The sequence below is a fragment of the Linepithema humile genome, chromosome 2 (assembly GCF_040581485.1).
Source record: "Linepithema humile isolate Giens D197 chromosome 2, Lhum_UNIL_v1.0, whole genome shotgun sequence".
In the NCBI taxonomy this organism is placed as follows: domain Eukaryota; kingdom Metazoa; phylum Arthropoda; class Insecta; order Hymenoptera; family Formicidae; genus Linepithema; species Linepithema humile.
In genome coordinates, this window is record NC_090129.1 from 34,460,956 (window position 1) to 34,478,183 (window position 17,228).

Sequence of the window (17,228 nt, forward strand, 5' to 3'; positions counted from 1 at the left end):
AAAGGGGTGAAAAATAAAAGAAAGAGAGAAAAAAAGAGAAAGATTGATAAATTGATAGAGACAAGCAGATTAATACTTTCGATTCATAATTTCTAAATATCTTTTCAGTTAAAATTTTAAAGCAACAGAATATTAATATTAAGATATTAAAAATTTATTATAAATTATTCTCCTCGATAAGTCAAGAAACAATGTGTTACTATTTTATGAATTGGCAGGAAATTAACAAGATAACATTAACTTTCTATATATAGTGTAAAATGTGTAAAATGTATAAAATTATATGTATAAAATTTATTTTAATTAATTAAAGATACAAATTAATGCAAAATAAAGCGCGAGTAGAAAGAAAATTAATGAATTAAATATTCGATATTTGTATTTATGAATGTGGGACATTTTATATATCACAAAAAGTTACCAGTCGCAGCCTTGTCTTTGTCACAAATATAAATCACATCGCAATTTTTACAACTCAGTCTAAGAGCGATGCAGTTTCATAGCTCATGAGGACGGGGAGAATATCGATGTTCGATGTCCTGCGACTGCGACTAATGCTCTTGTCAAACGTTATTTGTGAGCGCATACGTGACATGCAAGTCGCACACGGTCAAAAGGAAAAATGTTTATGATGCACGAATAAACGAACATCTACCCCGTAACAGCGATATGCGTCAGCATAAACCCGCATTGTCCTGCATCTGCTGCGAATCGAATACGCGATCGATACGAACGATGCTTATCTCTCGGCCATGTAACAGCCGATAGAGACGCTCTTTCACTCTTGAACAGATCGGACGGATAAGTTTGTTTATCTCGGAGCGGGCGGGGAGGGAGGGTGGAACGAGAAGTTTTCTTAAGCACACGGTGCAATCTATACTTACCTATCTACAAAGTGACTCGAAGGATGCGGAAACAGTAGCAATCCTGCAGCAGCGGTATCTTTCAGTAGACTCGTAATCAAATTTCAATTAACGAAAGACCGGCTAAACAAATCGAGGCCAACATTATTTATTTTATTTATGGTATATTGTAAAATATAAAATTTTTCTTCCGTAAAAATAAACAATAGCGTTTTTCTAAAAAATTACAAAAATTAAACTATTCACGTGCACGTATTGAATAATATTTATTGCTTCCAAAATGTAACATTTTTTAGAAGCGGCAATTTTGTGCGATACAATCTAATAATTTCTTTGAGTAAACTAGATCAAAAGTTGCGCGTTAATTATCGACAAATTTACCTTTTTACTTGACCCGAGAATAGAAAAATACAAAGACTGCGAAATCTAAACATAACGAAAGGTTAAAATTGTTTGCTATGACAAAGGAACAGCCGGAGAGAGTTGGAGTTTTCTTTTCATCTTGGTTAATAAAGGCAACATTTCCGTGACGCGTGTCAGAAAAAGGGCTAATCAACTATTCTCTCTCTCTCTCTCTCTCTCTCTCTCTCTTTCTCTCTCTTTTTGCAAAATGCGCTTGTGCATATGCATCACCGCGTGCACCCTGCGCATCTTTATTCCCGTGCACGAGGCGTACACTGCGCGCGCTATACATACACAGGTAACGCGAGAGAGCGGCTTGATAAAGAAATCTCAGTTCCGCGACTGCTCTCGCACCGGAATATATACCTGCTGGAAACGAGGTAACAACCTAATTATAACAAAAACTTCCAGCCGCTCATTACCGGCTAAATGCATTTCCCCGTGCAACGTGCGACGCACATCAGAGCGTACATAGTGTCTGAAAAGTCGCGCATACAGGATTTACAGGTATAATATTTTCGGCGGACGAAAAACAAGAACGCCGTATAATCTCACACAGGTGAATCATCAAAAACGGAATTAAAATATCTCTCTTATGTTAGATTTAAAGATACATGACAAATTGTATAAAATACAATTTAAAAAAAAGTTGTCTTTAGATATTTATAATATTCTAATGTTTGATAAAATTGTTGCGTATTTTAAAGTTTCTAAAATTATTTTATTTTAAACTTTTGAGTTCAAGAGTGACATCGCGATATTATGACGCATAATTGAACTCTCGTCTCTTGACATCAACTGCAATATGCAGGAATAAAAAAAAATTATTTAATTCTATTCAAAGAAGCATATTTATCTCTTTCTTTTGAAATTATTTAAATTATAGGAAGGTTTTCTACACATTCCCAGACTTTTGAACATAAAAGAGATGTTTAAATGTTCTCTGATTCACCCTGTGCAACACTAGTCAACCAGTTCTTGCGCTTTCCTTCTTCCGAGTTACATACACGCGTTGGTGAATTCAGAATGAATTTGTGCTCGGTGAATATCGGACAAAGAATTTCTTTGTAGTCATGTTTCACATTTTAGCATTAAATAGCTCAATAATTAATTAAAATGATATCTCTCACATAGAGAGCGCTTTTAAAAATTTATAAATATAACTTATCATGTATTAATATTAATAAATTGCAGCTGCGCGACGAACGTAAGCGTTAAAGTTTGGAGCGAAAGAAATAATAATCGAAAATTCTCGCTACGAAGAAGTTAACTTTAAGTTTATCAAGGACTGTATTATTAAAAGGCAATTACACCTTAGAGCGCCCGGTGTAATTATTTTATTGCTCAGCGATACACGCAGTCTCCGCAATAGCTGAATAGAATCAGGCAAGATAAAGTCTAAATTTCTGATGTTGTACACGAATTATACAACACGATTGTTTAATCGCACAAAGACAAGAATTTTGGAAAATTTTTCGTCGAAAATCACGTCGCTGAAATATTATAATAATGGCGTATATAATACGACGTGTTGCAACTGGTGCTCGTTATGCTGCAGAATAATTGGAACCCCCAATTCATTAAAATTATCTTATGACGTTTATTGTGTCGCGTAAAAATATATTTTATTATTACTCCTTTTTGGAAGCTGCAGCTCACAGTAATCAAATCGAAGTGAAATCAAATTAAATCCAATTAGATTATTATCTAGAGTAAGCAATCTTGCATTCATGACGGGCTTTGCGTAAGTATACACTGCCGGGTGTGAATACAACATCAAGATTTTATCAGTTATGAGCTATCGTTTTCTCATGATAATCGACCGATAAATCATGTGCACGCATAATTAATGAGATATGTACGATGAGATTCCTCCGTCATGTAAACATTATTATCGCTAACCGATGATGAATAATGAATAATCTCGGAGTTTTATAGTTCACGTGAACACATAAAATATTGACTCACTTGTTACAAATTGCGAGAACCGAATGGATTTCTTTATTGAGGCAAATCGATTTTATTTTATTATACAATGAGATCATAAAAAAAATCGCACATGCTACTTTTCACACGAAATTTCCTGAGCGCCGTTACTGCAGAAGGTTTAATTAAATGTCGGCGTGATCGCATTAATTAGGATAGCTACCCGGTCTTGCGAACGCTAGGACAATTCGCTTCATCGGAGTTTTGTTGGGAACTGCATCAAACGGTTTTGTCAATCCCATCCCATTCCCTTCCTGTTCTTCGCCGACCCACGATTTTACCAGCAGCGTGGTGGCCGTGACATGAACTGTTTCGCACTGTTATACGCGTACACACGGAAGGTTTTTGCACATGGTTCCTTGCACCCTTACGTATCCTCATTGGGTCACCCTTTCGAACCTCGTTAAAGCTCGTTTCCGGGCTTTCGAATTGCGCTCTCGTCCACCCACTTCACTCCCTCACCATTAAAACCGGAAACATCGATATTACGTTCGTCCATTCTCTCTTTCTCTTTTTTTTTTTACGGATTGATAAAAAGACTTGTTGCACAGAACATCATTAATTTCACCGTAGTTGAAAGAAATACACGTTTGCATTTACAATTAGTCGCTGTTTTTTATTTACTTATCTACATGCGCTGCAGATATTTAATTGCACATATTTACAAAAATCTATTTATATGGATATTTTGATGTATGCATATATCCAGTATATTACTCAGTTCTTATTTATATTCCTTATAAAAACATTACTTAGATGTTGGTTCACAATAATACACAGAATTTCATATAAAATACTGACGTTTCACATTTAAACAAGGATCCATCATCAGAGAATTATGATATAAATTTCCTTTCACCGGCGAATTAAAATGCATCAGACATCGCAGAATAATATTCCTAAATTAAATCTCGCCGTTCCAATATTGCTCCATTATAATATAAGCTACGTATATAACAAAACAATACAGCGAAAAATTACAAATCACTCGTGAATTGATATTGCTTATTGAAAGAACTCACGGCTTCAATACAGCTCCATTAAAATACAAGTCAGATATAATAAACAGCGCGCAAGAGAAAAATTGATAAATCGCAAATATTGCCGAATAATGTTGCTATTGTTGAAGAACTCATCAATTCCATATTGTTCTGTTTCAATAATGCGGGCGTTACGGAATAGCAAATACTGCAGAATGCTGTTGGCGAACTAAGAAACTCACCCTTTAAGCGTCGCTCCGCTATTTCTGCTGCGGTACTACGAGTCAGATGCGACACAAGCTCGTGCGACGTTTTTGCACCGCGCAAACTGCACGTTTGCCCGGCGCTACAATAAAAAGCCGCGGTACACTGGCGATCGATTGCAACCAGCTTGTCTTTTATAGTCTTTGAGAGCGCGGAGGAGTCCTCCTATTCGTGAAGAGTAATCAGTCTCGAAGGTTTGCGGTAATAATGTCTTCGTTAAGAGCCATCGTTTGAGTCATCTTGGCTTCGTAGGAAAATGAAAATGCGGAGAACGCGACAGCCGTGACTTGATTGAACGCAAACAATTTCGCATTACGATACACGCGACGATCGCTGCATTGTAAATTGTCGCGAATCACCGCGCGAGTCTGTCGGGCGCGATTAAATATGATTAAATATTATTATGCAACGTCAAGTCGAAGCTTGAAAACTTGTGGAGAGAAGATAACAGTCTCATTTGCTTTTTTTATTTTCTTGTACGCAATGTAGCTGTAAAAAATAATTGCAGAGTCTTTTTTACTATCGCGCCTCCGCCATAAATTTTTCAATAAATCGGAAATTGAATCCGTTTTCTTAATGGAAATTGGAAATAGGCAGAGTTAAATAACATCGAGAATAAAAGCAATACTGAAACGTAAAATAAAAGTACAATTATATAGAATAACGTAAATAAATTTAGTATGAAATGCAAATTTGTTTATTACAACTTTAAGTTTCGTCACAAAGTTTTATTATTCGCTTAAATATCAAAAACCGTGTATGCAGGCGGAAAGCACAAATGCATGCGTGTAGATAAGCACTACAGAGTAACAGAACTTTTCAATTGAAAACATGCACATCGATATCATTTTATATACGTGCATGTATTGATTAATCGTTAATATCGATATATAACAAACGCGTCGCTCGTTTTTCCATTTTGTACATTATTTATTCGCGTTATTTATATAAGCGCGGGCATTTCTGCAAACGTTACAGAGAAATAATTTCTGCAAAAAAAAAAAAAAATACTAGAAACGTCGGGAGCGATATAAATTTTATTACGGGCCGCAGCGTGTGCAACAAGCGTGCGTTATTCGAGTATTACTCGGGCATCTCGTGTTAAACGCGCTTACATTAAAGTATCGCATACGCGCGAGTGTAGGTAATAAAACGTTAATTACCGGTGTAAAACGAACATTACACACCGTTCGTTCAATACGATTTTACTCATCGGACTTTCGTTTGATTCGGAAACAATATCTACTCTCTTTTCGAATTAAATTAATATTAAACGCGCTATTCGTCTATCGATTATTAAAATAGGTTGTTCTGCGTTTCGCTCTGCGCTTAATTCGCCAAAAATTTGTTACACTCTCGTTAAATTTATGAAATATGTAATCGAGACGGCTCGTTCCGCGATATATAATTTATTACACCGCCTATCCATGTGATTTGCATTTTCGTAATCGATCATCGATAACTCTGCCGGCGGAAAGGTCGCAAATTTCGTATTTGCGTAGAATTAACGATGTTGATCGATAATATTTTGCAACATGAAAATTATTTTAATAGAAAAATTGCATTATGATGTAGAAAGTAGATAAATGATATCTCAATATGAAAAACTTTAGTAAATTAAATTCGCATACAAAAAGAACTTGAGAATTGTTAGCTAATATTTAATTTACAAGTTCCGCTTTGGAAGTTTAGGTTGTAAGCTGGTCAGTAGAGCTTTGAGCGACGAAAACTCTCGACTGATTCACTTTATCGTGGATTATTGTATTGCCGAATAGTTGATTACTGATTGAGCTAGAAATCTTGTGCCGGCTTGAAACGATTTTCGTGTCGACACACGACGGACGAAGGTTCGGCAGTTTCTACGGGATCACGAAATTCACTTCAAAGTTAAGATTAGTTAAGGATAGCGACTATCAAGAGAGTCAGCCCGAAACTTCGCCTCCATCTAACAGCTCAATAATATTTCTTCTCGTTTTTCTTCATTGCTCGGTTCGCTGAAGTAACTCACTGAGATAGTATATTCCGCGAAACGAAGCATCCGGATAACTATCGATCCGGAAAACATAGGATTTGTAGAATTTAAGATTTAATCAGCGACGTAAATTACTAGGAAACCCAGAGTCCGTGAAAGTAGTGCTCGTGAAATCAAGTATCTGTAAAAAATTCGTGAAATCGGAGATTTATGAAATTAAAGGGCGCTGTAGAGCACATGATAAGGACTTGTAATATCGACGCGTGAAGAGTTTAATTAATTAGCACCGATAAAAAATAATTAATGAATTGTTAAGCCGCTCTCGCATTATACTGCTATCTTTTCCGGAACGATAAGAAACATTTGCACATCCGATAGTGACAATTTTAAGAGAGAAGTTTAGTTTCTAGCTCCGACGTTGACAATTTTCACGTATACGTCTTGATCTTGCCTGACTTGCGGCATAAAGCAGCGTGTAGCTTCTTTGGCACTTTACTCATCCAGGCGACGACGATAAGTCTTTATCGCGCCGCAAGGATGGAATCACGTACGTAAGTAGACGAAGTGCGCTTCTCGACGCAATCGAGACGAGACATGTAAATTGGCAACGGAGAGAGAGTTGCTTCCACCGCAACTGAAACGTGATACGCGTGTAAATGTATTACATACTTATACGCATGCGTTAATACGCGAACGATAAGTGTATGTGCGAAGTGTAGCCCTTCGCACACTTCGATCGAGCGAAAACTACCGCGAAAGTAATTAAAAGAGATTGTGCCTGAGAAGATACATATATATATATGCAGTATTCTTTCGAAAAGAGTTCAAAAAGGGAATTTTGTTCTCACGGGATATATTAATCTTAATAATCGCTCAGAAGCTAATAAAGATATATGAGATTTTAAAATGTTACTGTTCTCAAAAACTTATTTATAATATCTGAACACCGAGAAAAAGCGCGGTTGATAAGGGACACCCTATGTAAGGAGTTAAGAAACGAAAGAACGAACGCACTTGAGAGAACCAAAAAGAAAAGAAAAATGTGGAGCGATATATAAATCATGCACGAAATGAATAACACTCCGAGAATCGAAATATTTCTTTTAACTGCGCAGAGTTATAGGAAATATGTCTTTTTACCGTACGCTATGTATGCAAGTGGTATACCTAAGAGTGGTATAAAAATCCGTATTTTCACGACGAAATTGTGTCGTTGCGATAAATGCGTAATATTTATGAGAGAGATTTGTATGGCATTAGCGACAGCGGTGTGGCGAACTACAGGGACTGTATATTCATGAATAATATATCAAAGATTTATGAATAACGAAGATACAAAGACGCAGGGATCTGTGAAATTAGGGAGGGAGTTTCTGCAAAACCAAGGATCTGTAAAATCGCAATTGATATCTCATCACTCTTGCGGGGTCGACATTGAATTTCTTCCAAAAATTCGTACTACGAGTTTTACTTACCCTGAAGTGAGTCGCTAATAGCAAAACACACCCTATATATGATACTTGCGCAGGATAATCCTGAGTCTGCTCTTTCCTCGGGATCCTTGCTGCAGATAAGGGGTTTATAGCAAACTATCCTACCCTCCCGCCCAAACCCAACCTTTCCTCGCCTTTCGTGATGCTCCCCTCCCCCGCTGAACTGTTCGCTCCGTACTGAGATTTATGCACTCGCTGCACGACCGAATGCACAATTGTATTCTCCACCTCGTTAGCGCGCACTCGTTACTTACATCGCGTTTACAGGAGTAAGCACGCTGAGCCCTTGGAGGGTTCGCACCGACGAGCGAACCATAGCGTATCATAGAGGATCTTACCGGTTCACGGCGTTAATGCAGTTTCACGAATTTTAAAAGCCCATTTCAATGCGGTGCAAGATTTTCAGCACAAGTTGTCTTATTTTAACAAGCAATTTTTAAAGGAATGCTGCATTAAAAAAAATGCTCGAAACAAAAATTGTTCCCGAAAGGGAGACAGCTCTAAAAAGGAGATCATAAGATAGTGACATGAAAGAAAGACGGAGAAAGAGAGAGAGAAAGAGAGATAATATCATTTTTTTGCAGAACACTTATCGCTATATCAAAGAGGTTTCTGTGCCGATACGCGAATTACCTGTGCATTGTAAAATAGTGATACTGTCGAATGCACAAAGGGATCGAACGGACGCTAATTGCTTCCTGCGCTCGGTTATCTTTCCTCTTGCTCAGCACTTTTCTGTTATGGCAAAAGGAACTATATTGCGCGAATCTTCCTGCTCGCCGCGGTAAAAGAACGATTTTAATTAAATCGTTTCTATATTCTCTCAATTCCATCTGTGGCTTTTGGCGTATGCGTAACTAGATATAATCGAAGCTCGTTTGCTCGATCGGACGAGAAAGTGGACCTTTACGTTTCATTGCTTTCCTCGGACTCGTTCGGTTTTGCTCAAAGGAAAAATTAGATTTTGTTTTTGACGAATGAACAAATGCCACTTGATCTTGAATAAAGAGGTATTTATACGCGTCGTCAATATTCAAAGAATTTTACGCGATTATGACGCTTCGATTATTTGGTTTTAATGGTTTTAATCATTTAATGGCTTTACCAACTAATTAATTATTACTATGTTTAATTACTATGTTCAATATTTAATATACTATTAATTACTATTAATTACTATTAATGTTTGTCCTATTATCGAATACCTGAACAATTAATTATCTAAACTTGAATAATTTAAAAGATATATATTTCTTCAAAATTATAGCAAATATATTTTGCCTTTCCGGTCTTTCGTGCATAAACGAAAGTCTTCGAAATTAGAGCCAATATTTCGTGGCTGAAATACGAATACTTTATTACAAGTTAATGTCGCTCATTCGATCGCTTTATCTGTACTCGAAAAGACCAAGCAAGTTCTGAAATACGCCGGGTGGAAAATACTTCGGTGCTCGTAGGGTACGTGACTTATGGCGACCGTACGTATATCGTCAAGAACACCGCAGTTCCGGTGTGCCGTAGGAAGCGTCGAGTGTGGAATATAAACTTTAACGGATGGCTTCTTCTTCGTGCAACGCAAGGTCTGATCTAGCACCCTTGTGCTGTTCATACAGCACCTTCCAACCCAGATACAGAGCGCATTTCGCACCGCAATATCGACGTTGCTATTCAAAATCCCTCGGTATGTTATGTCTACTAAAAAAGGGAAAAACAAGAATTTCAGCGCTGCTCAGAAATTTATTTTAAAATGTGACTTTGAAAGAATTATTTTCCGTAAAAATGGGAATTGCCAATTGTCAAGTACCAATTGACGAATAATCAGAAATTCATGAAATGAATTGATTGTTTATCAAATAATGATCGATTATAAGTTCCAGCCTGGGGAGAATAATCTTTTTTTTTTTAAACCAGAATTTAAATTATCAGCCAAGTAGATCGTTAATGCATTTCCCACTTTAAAGACGTTGTTTTCCTTGTAAAAATTGCGAACTTTCTATTACGAAGAATCACATTTTTGCCGTTCTGAAAACTTTACTTTGAGTGATTGTTTTTGCCGGAAAGAGAGGCTCTTCAATTTGTCATATAAGACGCACGCGCGCGCGCGCGCCTTGCATTCTCGTCGAGGCACTTCCCGCGATCAATGGAACTGGGTTAGGAATTCAGGAGTACCGAGAAGAATACGACTAGCGTGCTCGATATACCCCTTGGCAGCGGCGGCTAACGGCAGGGTCAACAGCTGAGATAGGCGAAGTCGATTATCGCCGACATTCTCGTGGCACGTGGAAATCGATACCTAATTATCGTTCGGTATTCTACACGCGAACTCTGCCGCGAGAATTTCCTTCGCCGGCAGTAAACTCGACCTGTCCCACGCCATCTCTATACGCTCCCAAGGGATTATCCAGGGCGAACTGGTTCATGAAGTTAAGCACAAAGTAAAGGATACGTGGCGCTCGGTATTTACGTAAGCAACGAAATTTACGGATCAAAAGGTTTCGCACGAAGCATTGTGTATCCGAAGGATTCACTCACACACACTCGCATTCGAAACTGCTTACATTCAATAACACAAATTAAGAAATTATATATATTTCGAAATCTCAAGTAATTCGATTGTCTTACAATATTTTCTGCAGCTCTTTACGCGCTATTTCCTTAAAATGATCTCTGTCGCCGATAATTAGCATTCCTGTACTGTGTTGTCGATTCTTTTTACACTAAATCTTAATGAATCCTTGAGTCATGCGAAGGATGCGAATACCGGAAATTTTTTTTCCGTCAATTGAAATGATAAAATTACATGATAAATATATAAGACGCAAAATGATAATGTATAATAGCATTTCTTCATCCTGCAACCGTGGCGCTCATTCGTGTCGTTATTTACGATCGTACTTTCCAAACGATTATCGGTTTGCCCTTTCGGGCAAGAGTGGATATCGCCGTTCCTTTTCCTTCTTCAGCCTCACCGCGGTGGGACACAATCCAACGGGCATTAGGACTTCACCCAACTCCCATCATTCCTGCTGAAACTGCACAAGTTCCGCGTCCTCCCCGACCGACCCCGGCAAGGAAAATTTCACATCCGGGACATCTGCCGCTGCTTTGCCTGACCGCCGTTGCAATTAACTTTTAAGGCTGGCACCGCCTGCCCGGCAGCATGGCTAGTGGAACCGCGAGGCATTTCGAATAGCGTATCCCTAGCATTCTTCAGGATGGTAATTCAGAGTAGCAGGAATAAAAAATCCAAAATATACACAGCATTTCTGAAAAGCTTTGTCAAATTCCGTGCGAGTGATAAAAGTAAGTTTGCATTAAAAAGAAAAGATTGCGGCGAAATATCAAGCAAAATTCCAAAGGATTAACTCCCGCTAGTAACGATGGTCGTCCAATAAAATTTTTTTACGAGAAAGTATATCCCACATTTGAAATAATAATTTCAAATAATATGTAAATGCAAATAAAACTTTATAGAAAAATAACTTTTTGTGATATAAAATACGCAATAAATTGCGGGATATCTATTGCATATATATATATATATATGCATTTGTACAACACGGGGAGGAATTAAAAAATGATCGTACAGCATCAAAATAAGTTTGATTGACACTATACAAAGTAATCAATAACCACAACCGCTAGAAAATCTCCGTACTTCGGAAGAAAAGTTTTGAAGAGAAGATAGCGTCAACGTGCATTGTTCGGGTATTGGATTACAAAGACTGATGTATAAAAGACAGGTGCAAAAAGGCCAAAAAAAGGAACCACGGAAAAAGCCAAGGAAAAAACTCATTGTGTAACTCTACGTCGGAAGATAAAAGTTAACTGGTATCCACCGCGTAGTTGTTATTCTACCTCTGGAAAAAAGGAATAACTCGGCGTCCCAGCGTGCTTGTTTCTAAGAGAGCGAGGGATACTTCACAATTGCCCGTTGAGACTGGTAGTTCTTCAAGGATTCCTTCGTGAGTTTTACGCGCCATTTAATCGAGAGGGTTAGAGGTAAATTGAGTACAATGTAAAGACACATTTTTATTATTGAGAAATTCTCAATTGAAGCACACTAGCCAATTCTGATGAATAATATTATTAGTACCTCCCGATATTACGATCTTCAATAATTAACAACAACAATTAACGATTGTTATCTCCATATCGCGCTTATATAGTCAAAATTACTGTCAGATTTTAGGTGCCAGCGTTTTGATTAAATTTTATTTAAAATTTAATGTTGAAAAGAAACAAATTCTAAATTTAAAAAAATATTTTATTCACATATCTTTTAAATAATTTATAATGAATTGTGAATACTTGACTTTACGGACATCCATGTGAAAACGTGTGAATCCATAAAAGAAAAAGAAAGATACAAAATGTCTCCATAGTTCAGAGGTTAGAGCACTGGTCTTGTAAACCAGAGGTCGAGAGTTAGAATCTCTCTGGAGGCCAAACTTTTTCAACCCCTTTCTCTATTGCACACTTTTTCGCGCCCTTGCAATACTGCTGACGTTAATTTCACAAGTTACTTAATCCTTGGAGAAACGTTTACCTTATTGACAAAATTTCGCGAAAAAGTCGTGACTCGAGAACTATGTGGTGAGTTTCGAATTTTCTATCATGTACTTGATTTCATTCATTCTATTAAATCCTAAACAATAACATTTTTTTCTTTAGACTCGTTAAAAGTACAGAATGAAGCAAAATAGATTAACATTTTATGTGATTATAATTTTTTTAAATATCACACAGAAAGATAATAATTAAATTTTATAAAATTTTAAATTTGTCAAATTTTATAAAAATTTAAACAATATTTAGAAATTTCAGAAACATTAATCCGTTGATTATACAAACTGTATAATGAAAGAATAACCATATTTTTTCTAACTTTAAATTATCGTGGAAAATATTTTTCCCAAAAAGTAATAGAGAAAACTTATACTATCTCTGTAGTTTAATACAACTACAATTTGAATATAATTTATCGTTCTCGTGTTACGATCGCTCAAGTGCAAATTGAAGTGCGGAAATGAAGTGCGCCAAACCGGTCATTAAACCGTGTCGCGACGAGTTAACTGTCGCAGGAACGAGGCACCGTTCGACGCTTATTCTCTAGTTATAAATGACACCGCGTATATCGAAACTCGCTGCAATTTCCTGCCGTGTATCAGTAACAGCGCTGCAAGAGCCTTTATATTCTCCAGCAAACTAGGCCAAGAAGGCAAACGCATCCTCGCGAAACCACATTACGTTACTTCGTGTCAAAGTAACCATAGAACAGAACTTCGTCCCACAATTCGGTATTCGCATCCTTCGACAATACAGGGTGTTCCAAAAAATACAAAATGTAGTAAATGTAATAAGATTCACATTTAAAAAAAAAAACACTAATTTTTTTTTTTATAACTACATTATATTATATTGAATTAGTTTGAAATAATTACAATAATCAAAACATTTTTATAATTTTGTAAGGAAGAATTTTGTTTTTTTCTATCTAAACTTTCCTGGAGTGAAAAGCTACGTTTTTATTATTCTCTCGTTTTATCAGACTGTGAATTCTCGTAAGAATATCATAAATCATATATACTTTCACAACATTATAAATGAATTCAGATACTTTACTAAAAGAGCTAACAAAATTTTGAACTGTCTGAAAATAAAGTTTTTACCACAAAATTGCTGAAAATAAATTAAATTTTGACTAGCTTTTTATTTAAATTTTAATATTTAATGGTATCATTATTTAATATTTAATCAGGATTCATTAAAACGTAGTCTTGAATTTTTATTACTAACTCATTTGCCGAATAAAAATTTAATTAAACTTTAGAAATAAAGTACAGTTAAATACATAATAAAATGCCATTTTTCTGTTTTATTTTTAAAAAATTATGAAAAAAATTTGCTTAAAATGTATGAAACTCTAATTTTCCTGTCCATTTTTCTCGTGTTTAATCATTACGTGCACACGCATACGCGCATAAATATTGGACCGGATTATTTAAAGAGCGCTTCCAAGGGATGTAGCGGCGAGAATGGAACGCCGACGAAGGAAAAATGCGGACAGCCTGATATGTAGAGCCGAGCCTCGGGAAACCAAATGTTTGCAGACAAATTGTCGTCGTTTTCGACGAGGAAAATCAACAAACGTCCCTCGTTCGGTCCTAATGCATCGCCTGGCACGAAAATCGTTCCGCACGCTCGGACTCTCGATCCCGATCCGAGGATTTTGAATCCTGTTGCCTCGAATGGCAAGCCAGGAAAGCTGTATGACGTAGAAAAACACGACCGTTTTTATCAGACTTTCGCGAAATTTTATACTTGGAGATTCAAGCCGCGGAAATTATTGACGCAAATCTATCTTGCGGAATACAAAGCTACACCAAAAATCGCATACTCTTTCCATTATAGACGTACTCGCAGAAGGAGAGAAAGAGAGAGAAAGGGAGTTCAGAAAATTGATTCTTTAAGTAAGAAGATTACGAAAACGTATTTTTAAATTAAACCGTGTTGTTTTGCGTTTTGTTTCAATAAAAAAGTGTAATTTAGAATTCCAATTATAGATACATATTTCGTTTGAAAAGTTAATATTAATATTTTCATTTACAATAAATCCTAGCACTCAGAAATATCGTGCGGTTTATTCAGATTATTTAATCTACTCTGGGGTAGAGAAAAGATTCAAATTGATACTACAGCTATCTTTATCTAGCACTTCTTTTTATCGTTGATTTGCATTGTGCAACTGCTTATTTACATTTTGCGTTAAGATATTCTGCAACTTCATACTTGAAATTAAAGAACTAAAGGCAACTGCACGACTTGCACTAATTAAATGTTAACAAAACACGAATCTTAAATGTTCAATTTTTTTTTGTAAATCATGCAAAATATTCATGAATTTAAGCTTATATCGCATATACATGTTTTTGTATTTTTAAAATACAATACACTTTTGCTATTTTTACTTAAATGTAAATACGGATGATCGAAACAATTTAAAGAAGTCCTCGACATACTCGATCAATCTATTTTATTGAATAGTTCTATTAACAAGCAAATAACGGCAGAAAAAAAACTAATTTATTTCTACATACAGTGTGTAAAAAACAATTAATATAATTTTTTTATTTTGACATATAAAACTTCAATATAACTAATGAAAAACCAATCTAGCAATTTAAAAAATTCTTCAAAAATGTGTAAAATATAAAGTTAAAAAGCATTGATATCAAAATACGAAAACCTCATAGTAAAAACTTTCAAATTTTTTGTCAAGCAAAAAAGCTCCAATGAAGTATATATTGCTTCCCAAAAGACAGAGCATAACGTTGCCGAGCGAACCCCGTTTCCGTCTCTTACGTCATCTTACGGTGAATAAATTCTGCCGATATCAGCACGGATATCCGTATCGCATCGGCTCACCCGGTACACACTTGGCAGGCTTATGGGCTTTTCAATTTCGTTCTCTCGCCGAGTGCGTTCCATACAGCGGCGCGCGATAGCTATTGCGAGAGCTCTACGTGCACGTCCGTTGAAATTTTCCGAGATGATGTTTCGGCGACCATTATGGCTTTCCCATTTCTTGAATGATATCCCAGACGAAAGCGCAATGGCATAGGAAAATGGCCAGCGTTGCCCGCGAGAAAATGGAAAAATAATTGGCCGAATGCATACACCAGTCTCGACGCATCTTGAGAATATATCAGCGACTGCACACTTTATTCCATTTTTAATATATTTTTCTCCAACGCTTCCGTATAAAATTTCAATATAAAAAAAACGGAATTTTTAGTTATTAATATTATTATTATGTAAATAAGTACTATGCAAATTTGTCGTAATAATATTACGCAAATGCCAAATTTCAGATTCCAGAACAATATATTACGTATTGCATTACCGTTTATATGTATCTCGATTGCAAGATACTCAAGGCGCTCGATAGCTGCAATGCTAAATTGAGAAAGTTCCGGAAAGTTTAATATCCCATGTACTGTGTAGGATCAGTCAACAATAATTCTCGTTATATCTACAGGATGTGTCAAAACTTATGTTCATCCTCTAAATTATCCTCTAAATGTCTATTAATGTGCATGTAAATAATTCTTAACAAAAATGTTTTATTAAAAATTATCACTTATTGCAAATTTTTAATACAAAACATCTTTGTAATCAAAGCTTCAATTAACATTCTGGTGTCAATTTTTACTTTACTGAAAAGTATAGTTCTATTATCTATTTATATTCATAAAGTATAATTACTTATTATTTTTTATTATCAAATAACGGCAATTTTAAATAGCATGATAATATATTTTTGCCAAAAAAAATAGTAAACATTAAATATGTCAAAAGTTGGAATACAAAATTTATAACTTGAAGAAAATATGTAATCTTTGATATATTCTGTATATACTAAAGTACTACTATGCAAACGATATAACTTAAGAAAGAGAACAAGAGCAAAGTTTCTTAATAAACGTTGACGTCGACACCGTGTGGCAATTTCTTAAGTCGATAGAGAAATCTAGTTTTATGAACTGACTAATAGATTAGAAACGGACTCTTACTTTAATTAAGCTCCGTAAAAATGCATTAATCGCGTTAAAAAAATACCTTCTAGTTGTAAAAAACTTTAAGCCTCACGATAATAGTTCTACTATTCAAGAAACAGACGTGTTTTAGTTCACAGAAGATTAACGCATGTAATTGTACATGTATAAAATTTATTGTTTTATTTTTTTAAACAAGAGAAGACCGCAAAAATATTGCTGCAAGCAATTTGTCGATATATTATAAATAACATGGAATGAAAAAAAAACTTGCCCCCAGAGAGATTTGAACTCTCGACCCCTGGTTTACAAGACCAGTGCTCTAACCCCTGAGCTATGGAGGCTTTTCGATGAAACCACTCTCACAACACAAAAAATTGGTACCAGAATAATCATATTTAATGCATTAAATGTAAACATTATCTTGATAACAACAAAGCTCCGCTTTTTTTTATTTCACAAAATAACGTTCAAAAATATGATAAAACTCCATTAAAAAGTATTTATATTGTAATAGTATTCAAGTGTTACGGTATATAATCAAAATAAATGTTTTTATATATGCTATATAATTAAAACAAATGCAATTAAATAAAGCTTTTTTATATTATTAATAAACAATAAGCATTTTGATATTAATAATAAAAATATAAATGTTTGTAAAAAACGACTTCCACCGCTCGTTTTCCACTTAGTGAACTGCCGTTACG

At 35.6% G+C, this 17,228-nt stretch overlaps 1 protein-coding gene and 2 non-coding genes across 3 annotated transcripts in view; 1 reads left to right on the forward strand and 2 right to left on the reverse strand.

Annotated features, from left to right (window-relative positions):
- Positions 1-4,806, reverse strand: part of LOC105674918 (cysteine-rich venom protein-like) — a 45,357-nt gene extending 40,551 nt beyond the window's left edge. The window contains exon 1 of the mRNA XM_012371599.2: positions 4,474-4,806. The gene's annotated coding sequence lies outside the window, so the exon portion shown is untranslated. The remainder of the gene's footprint in view (positions 1-4,473) is intronic.
- A 7,529-nt stretch (positions 4,807-12,335) lies between these two features.
- On the forward strand, positions 12,336-12,408 carry TRNAT-UGU (transfer RNA threonine (anticodon UGU)). Its single transcript has one exon. It is a non-coding gene; the product is annotated as a tRNA-Thr (tRNA).
- Positions 12,409-16,789: 4,381 nt separating this feature from the next.
- Positions 16,790-16,862, reverse strand: TRNAT-UGU (transfer RNA threonine (anticodon UGU)). Its single transcript has one exon. It is a non-coding gene; the product is annotated as a tRNA-Thr (tRNA).
- Positions 16,863-17,228: the final 366 nt, after the last annotated feature.